At 41.6% G+C, this 7,833-nt stretch overlaps 1 non-coding gene across 1 annotated transcript; it reads left to right on the top strand.

The window, feature by feature from the left end:
- Nucleotides 1-6,490: 6,490 nt before the first annotated feature.
- Nucleotides 6,491-6,616, top strand: LOC111816708. Its single transcript, XR_002821057.1, has one exon. It is a non-coding gene; the product is annotated as a U6atac minor spliceosomal RNA (small nuclear RNA).
- The last annotated feature ends 1,217 nt before the right edge of the window (nt 6,617-7,833 follow it).

The raw sequence follows: 7,833 nt of genomic DNA, 5'->3' as shown, positions 1-7,833 counted from the left end.
AGGCTGAAAACAGGAGGATCACTACAAGTCCAATCTGCATAGGGAGACCCTGTACCAAATACATTTAAAAACAGAAAACAAAAAGACCAGGTAAGCGAGATAGCTCAGCGGACTAAGCGCCTGCTTTGGCAAATTCAGGGTTCGATTTCTGGTCCACCGTGCCGCACCAGCCCTGCTCCCAGGGCCCACTGAGCTGGCGAACAAGTCCAGGCGTGGTGGTGCACACCTGTAATCCCAGTGCTGGGTGGGCTGAAAACAGGAGGATCACTACAAGTCCAAGCTGCGTAGTGAGACCCCCCCATATCAAATAGATTTAAAAAAAAAAAAATGAAGACAACAGGCAGTGTTCCCCCAACCCCCCACCCCCTCCTGTTCCTGTCCAGTTCCCCACCCCCACCCCCGTTGTCCTCCCCAACACACACCTGTGAATTGGGAGGAGGCAAGATGAAAAGCTAGTGCTCCATGCTGTCAGCTGGGAGCGTCAAGATAGAGACTATGATTTTCTGAGTCTCTGGTGCTTGAAAGATTATAAATCAGAGCTGAACACATCTCAATTGTGTTACACAGATTACTTTCTTCATATCCTTCTCTTTTTATATCGCAGAGGTAAATACAGGCCTCCTACCTAGCCCAGCTCAAAGCACTCACCTATTTCCTGCTGTTCTCACAGTCACTCACCCTCAAGCCACTCCTTTCTTCGCGCATGAATAAAATCCAGGATTGGCCCTGGGTCAAGCCCTGTGTTCCAAATAGCCATCACCATGGCTGGATTTAGGACCCCTTGGTGCCCCATAACTACAAATATGCTTTAGCGTCTTTATTCTCACCATGGGTTGCACTGGAAGTGGTAGATTGAAATTAACTCACTAGAATTCCAACAGTTTTTCCCTGGGATTACAAATATAAATTTCCTGGGACTTGATGAGGACTGGGAAGGGCTCTCTAGCCAGGGGTGTGGCAGAAGCCTATAATCCTAGTACCTGGGCAACTGAGGCAAGAGGATTGCTGTGAGTTCAAGACAGCTTGGACTACATAGTGAGTTCAAGTCCAACCAGGAATATATAGTGAGCCCTGTCTTTTTTTTTCTCTGTCTTTTTGAGAGAGGATCTTTCTATGCAGTGAAGACTAGCCTTGAGCTTACTTTGTAGCACAGGCTGATCTTGAACTCACAACGATCCTCCTGCATCAGCCTCCCAAGTGCTGGGATTACAGGCATGCACCATCATGCCTGGCAGAGACCCTGTCTTAAAAAATAATAATAGAAACATCTCAAGTTCAAGTTCAACCTAAGTAATATAGCAAAGGCTTATCTCAAATGAAAAATTTAAAAAGAAAACTATATGTTGTAGTCAGGATTTGCCAGGGAAACAATTTAAAAGAGGACAAATAATTTATAGGATTATTTTACAGTAGTCACCCAAAGAGTCAAATACAAAAGATTATAAGAGATATGTCCACATACTAGGGGCCCAAAGGATCTGGATCCCACAGTAATGTCCTGTATGAGTTTATCTGAAGACCTAGAGCCCATGACAGTGCCCCCACAAGTCCAACTGGAGGCCTAGAGCCCACAACATCTCATACAAGTCTATTTTGTGGATCTGTGCTGGGAAGGCCCAAAGGTCAGTGGTGGAAGCTAGAAAGTCCATGCCAGCAGGATGAAAGATGTGTGCCAGCAGGCTGAGGGATCTGCACTGGAGCCAGGAAGCAACATTCAAAAGACCAGAGCTGCCCTGAAAAGAGCCAAAGCCATCCTCAAATATAGAGAGGTCCTGGGCTCCCCCAATGTTGAGAACAGTCAAGTTCATATCAGGAAAGCCAGTATGACAAGCTTCTCCAGGAGAACCAACATTACCACCTCTTCCCCTCTAGTTCTCCTTTTTATGCTGTTGGTGACAATCCTCAGGTGGGCCCTCTACACCCAGAACCATGCTGATTCAGCTCAGCTGGGTGGTACAAGATGACTGTCAGTTGTCAATCCACCATACAACATATCCCAGATTATTCTGATGTTCACTATTATTTGTGTGTGTGTGTGTGTGTGTGTGTGTGTGTTTATTTTTCGAGACACAGTTTATGTAGTTTGGGCTAGGCTTGAACACATTATGTAGCCCAGGTTGGCCTCAAACTCAGTGATCCCACCACAGCTTCTCAAATATTGGGATCATATGCATGTGCCACCATTTCCAGCTGCTCACAAATTTTTTTTCTTTAAAGAGATTGCTTAGAGGGATCCGGGGAGATGGCTCAGTAGAATAAGCGCTTGCCTGGCAAGCGCACTGGGCCTGAGTTGGATACCCGATTCTGCCGAGAGAGAGAGAGAGAGAGAGAGAGAGAGAGAGAGAGAGAGAGAGAGAGAGAGATTGCTTAGAGACTGGGCATGGTTTCACATGCCTGTAATCCCAGTGCTTGGGAGGTTGTAAACAGGAGGGTCACTATGTGTCTGATCTATGCAGTGAGACCCTGTAGACCCTGTAGACCCTGTCCTAAAATACAAAAATAAATAAATTAAATAAAGAGATTGCTTATAATCCCAGCTACATGACATGCTCAGCAGGAGGATCATGCATTTGGCACCAACTTGGGCAATTTAGCAAGACCTTGTCTCAATATAAAAAAAGAAATTAAAAGGGCTGGGGATGTAGTTCAGTGATAAAGCACCCTAGGTTCTCTCTCCAAATTACTTATCTATCTGTCAGTGATATAATTGATACTTCATAAAATTCTAAAATTCACTCATTTAAGGTATATAGTCCAGTGGTTTCTAGTATATTATGGACTAGTACAATATCACCACAATTGAACTGTAGAACATTTCCATCATTTAAAAAATAAATAAACTTCTTGAGCCAGCCTTGGTAGCACATACCTGCAATCTCAGTACTCAGGAAGCTGAGGCAGGAGGATTGCAGTGAGTTTGAGACCAGTCACTCTTGCATATGAAACGAGGGCTTAAATTACTGTGTCATATGACAACTCTATGTCATATGTTAAACTCTGTGTGTGTGTGTGTGTGTGTGTGTGTGTGTGTGTGTGGTGGGAGGTCAAGCTTGGTGCCTCATGGAAGTCCTGTATTTGGCATTTTGAGGAACTTCCAAATCTTTCCCTAGTGCAGAAATATTTTTTATGTTCTCATACACCATGTATAAGAGTTTTAAGTTCTCTTTTGTCCTTGGAGCATGAAAATTTTTTGTTTTTAGCTCAACAGGTTTTTTTTTTTTTTCTTTTGTTTTGTTTTTGTGCTAGGAATTGAACTTAGGATCTTGCACTTGCCAGGCAGGTGCTTGTACCACTGAGCTATATCCCTACCCCAGAAGTTTTAAATTTTGATGAAATTTAATTTATTTCCTCTCTTGTGACCTACACAGTTAGAGTTTTATCTTAGAAACTATTGCCTAACTCAGTGTCCTGAAAGATTACTCCTTGCCAATTAACTAACTCAATTTGAGTGGAATAGAGCCCGCACGGCTCTGGGTATGGAAACCCACTTAAGGAAGATTGTTGGCCTACCAGCACCAAAGGAGAAAGAGAGGGGAGAATTTCCCTGCTCTGTCTTGTGGTTCCTTGTTTTTCTTTCTTTCTTTCTTTCTTTCTTTCTTCCTTTCTTTCTTTCTTTCTTTCTTTCTTTCTTTCTTTCTTTCTTTCTTTCTTTCTTTCTTTCTTTCTTTCTTTCTTTTTTAGCAGAATCGGGGATTGAACTCAGGTCCTTGCACTTGCCAGGGAAGCACTTATTCCACTGAGCCATCTCCCCGGCCCTGGTTCCTTGTTTTTCAGAAGAGTCTCAGTGGCTTTTCTTCCAGGGAGCTTTGCTGCTTTTTTTCTCCAGGAGAGCTTAGTGCACATCTTCATCATGGACGTTGTCTCCTGGCTCCGACACAGACCCCTCGGCCTTCTAGTTCAGATCCTCCAGACTGGTCAGCACAGACACTTCAGCTTCCGCCGCTGGCCCTTAGCCTTTCTGGTAAAGTTCTTTAGATCTCCCATCGCGGATCCTTCTGCCTCCTGACACAGACTTGCTTGGGTAGTTGCCATGGGCTCCAGGCCCTCTACATTCTTCTTACACTCTTCTACATCTGCATTAACTAATACACTTCTGCTTTCTTCTGGGTTTTATAATTTTAGCTTTTACATTTAGGACTTGTGCTTTTTAAAAGACCCATCGACATATAATGCACTCTTTAAGTTTTTAAGTCAGAAGTTAGGATGAGGTACATAATGCAAGAATTATTTAATATAACTTAACACCTGGGTATGTGCTAAGCATTTTGGATTGCATAAACTCCTTCAGTCTATACCCTATTGGGAGGTGTTTCAATCATTTCCACTTCTCATGATGTCTCCTTTCTTTTTATGTATTCAGTACAGGGTCTACAGGCTCTCGCTACGTAGATCAGACTTGTAGTGATTCTCCTGTTTTCAGCTTCCCATGTGCTGGGATTACAGGCATGCCACCACGCCCAGTCTCAATCCCTGGCTCAGCGCTCCCCAAGGGGTGGGATCAGCATGGCACACGGCACACTGGGGATCGAACCCTGGCTGCTGCATTCCGCTTAAGCAGGCACTTTAGCCTGCCGAGCTATCTGACAGGCTCTCTCCTTTTTAAAATAAAGGATGGCGACATCTACATCTTTAGGAAAGAAGGCATGCACAGTGTGTGTATTAAGTACATTGCAATGGTTGGCATGGAGCAAGGGCTCAGAGGCTATTGATTCCTCTATGTTTTCTCCATCTCCTTTTCCGAAGGAGACTTTCTCCCACCATTCTAGGAAGCTATCATCCCTAAAACCAATGTTTCCATTCCTCTTAACATTTTGTTTCCCTTTTTCTTTTATTCATCTGGTTTGGACCTTCCACTTGCAAGGCAGGTGCTCAAGTCACTGAGCTATCTCCCCAGCCCCTTTTATTTACATTATTATTAAAACTATCAAATCTCTTCAAATATTCTCCAAGTTCCAAAAATGGCAAGGGCTGAAATTTTGTCACTGCAGTATTTTCTAACATCTAATATAGGGCTTGGTACATAGAGGTCTTTAAAAATGGACACCAAAAAAAAAAAAAATAATAAAAATGGACACCTAAAAAAATAATAAAAATGGACACCTAACCACATCACTTTCTGGCTTAAAATTCTCCAGTGGCACATGTATTGCACTTTTTTTGGTGGTGTTTGAGATAGGGTCTTGCTATGCGTCCCGGGTGGCTTGAACTCACTATGTAGCCTAGGCTGGCTGTAAACTCCCAGCAATCCTCCTGCCCAAGTTTTCCAAGTGCTGAGATTATAGACATGTGCCACCATATATGGCATATGTACTACATTTTGACTAAAGTATGTAAAGCTTATGATGGACTGGAAAGATAGCTCAGTGGCAAAGGGCCTGGCACTGGCAAGCACAAAGTCCTGAGTTTGATTCCTGGTTACCTCTCCTCCACCCAATAAAGCCCATGTTCCCAACCATGGCCAACAGGTCCCTTCTTGGATACCCCTTACCTGTCCATCTACAGCTTCTATTTCTCTCTCTCTCTCTCTCTCTCTCTCTCTCTCTCTCTCTCTCTCTCTCTCTTTCTCTGTACGTACTTATCTCCTTTCTTTCATTTTTTTCAGGTTGTTGGTGTATAGTCCAGGCTAGCGTTCAACTCACTAGGCACCCCAGGCTGGCCTTGAATTTATGATTCTTCTGCTTTAGCCTCCCAAGTGCTGGGATTACAGGCATGGAATGGCCTACTTGTACTTAAGTACATCTTGTTGTTTTCCTACTTAGTCTGTTCCTTCAGTTTGAACGCTCTGATTAGTTTGTCATTCTATAGCCTTAGTTCAAATTTTATCTCTTCCTAGAGCCTTCTCTGATCATTTTGTCATGTTACCACCACCCTTTGATCCATAGACTCAATTACACACTGTTTCTTTTCTGAAATACATTTTTATTTTTAATTGAAAGTCATATATTTGAGTATACTGTAATAATTCAATATACATATACAATGTGTAATAATTGGATCAAGATTTACTGATTGTTTATCAATAAAATTATGAAAAAAAAGTTTATCAATAAAACTATGAAAAAAAAGATTTACTGATTGTCTCAGTTACTCTTCTCTCATTGCTGGGACAAATACCTGACACCCAAAATGAAAGAAGGAAAGGTTTATTTTTTTAGTTTGTTTGTTTATTTATTTATCTTTTGATACCAGGAATCAGACTCAGGACCTTCTGCTTACTGGGCAGGTGCTGTGTTGCTGAGCTATCTCTCCAGAATTGGAAAGGTTTATTTAGCTCACAGCTGATGGAGGTTTCAGTCCATACTCAGTGGATCCAAGGCTGAATGTAGCACATGGCACAGAGAAGCCGTTCATGGCGGTGGCAGAGAGCGAGACCAAAAGAGAGTGACCCCACCTCAGGCATCCAGCTGGCTTCTCTCCCCTCCTTACCTTGTAATGCAAATTACCTTCCCCAGCGAGCATGCAGAACTCACACCTGCAATAATCGATCACAGTGTTGTATGAAAGGAGAGAAGGTTAGTACTCCCTTTGACAAGGATGGAAGAGGCCCTCAGGCCTGACAACACACATTCAGTTAAGGCATTGCCATCTACTTTGTGGCATCTAACCATTGTTTTTTCATATCATAGTGATATATGTGCACTTATGTTTGTAGTAGCACAATTTGTGATAGTGAAATCTTGGAAACAACCAAAATGCCCGTCACCTGAGGAATAGATGAAAAAGATGTGGCATTTTCATACAATGGAGTATTACTCAGCTATAAAGAATGACAAACTTGAAGCCTTTATATTTAAGTGGATGCCACTTGAAGATATACTCATAAGTGAAATAAACCAGACCCACATGTGTAAATATCATGTAGTCTCCCTAATGTAAGAACTCAAAAGAGGAAACAAAAAGAGAAAGGTATAACACAATTAAAAGGAAAGCGAGAACTTAAGGATTAAACAATGAAGAAAGGGCAAGGGGAAAAGCTAGGAAGCATGACAGGGGCAAAACCATACATTTATAAGCACAAGATGGTTAAGGCAATGATCCTGAGACTCTTCAGCTGGTTTTTGAAACTAGCAGTTAATTGGTAGGATTCTCACCCTAACTATATATGCTGATGCCTGTAAACTAAGCAATTACACTGAATAGCAATGAATAATACTAGGGTCATGCTTGGAATGACTCTCATTCTAGTTTCTAAATATGTACTATTTGCCATGTCATATCAATTACTGCTATACTGTCTCTCAAGTAAATGTTTGTTTAAAAAAAGGGTAATAAATGAAAACGAGAGACAAGAAACAAAAAGGTTATAGGACTGTCCTGCTACAATGCTATACATGGTTAGATCTCTAAATTTCTGTATAGATATATGTAATTGTTTATTCCAATTTTTTAAAAATATTTTTTATTTTTCTTCACATTCTGTAGGGATTTAAAGTTTAACATATCAATACTTGATGGAAAAATACCTGTTCCATGCTATGTCTAAGATATTTGATATTCAGACAAATAGTGAAGTTAAGTTCAACTGCTTATGTTATAGAATAATAATATCATTAAGCTTCTCTTCTGGAGGGTTAACAACTTAAGTTTGCAGACCAAAAATTAGAGAAAAAGAAGGGCGATAAGGACAGCCAACATTTTGGCCCTAGCCTTTCAATGTCAGTGAGGACTCAGGACATAAGAGAACCTGTACTGTAACATCCTGTAACTCAGTGAGGTCTTAAATTTTCTGATCAAGGAGATCATGGGGCCACAGAGGAAAGTGATTGACGATGTAGAATGTGCCTAAGGAGAGTCACATGGAGAGAAAACATTCTCTCAGGCTTTCACAGAAAG

This window comes from Octodon degus, unplaced genomic scaffold, assembly GCF_000260255.1.
Source record: "Octodon degus isolate 3935 unplaced genomic scaffold, OctDeg1.0 scaffold00037, whole genome shotgun sequence".
NCBI classification, from domain to species: domain Eukaryota; kingdom Metazoa; phylum Chordata; class Mammalia; order Rodentia; family Octodontidae; genus Octodon; species Octodon degus.
Note: the sequence above shows the minus strand (reverse complement) of the source record. Positions and strands in the feature narration are given on the sequence as shown.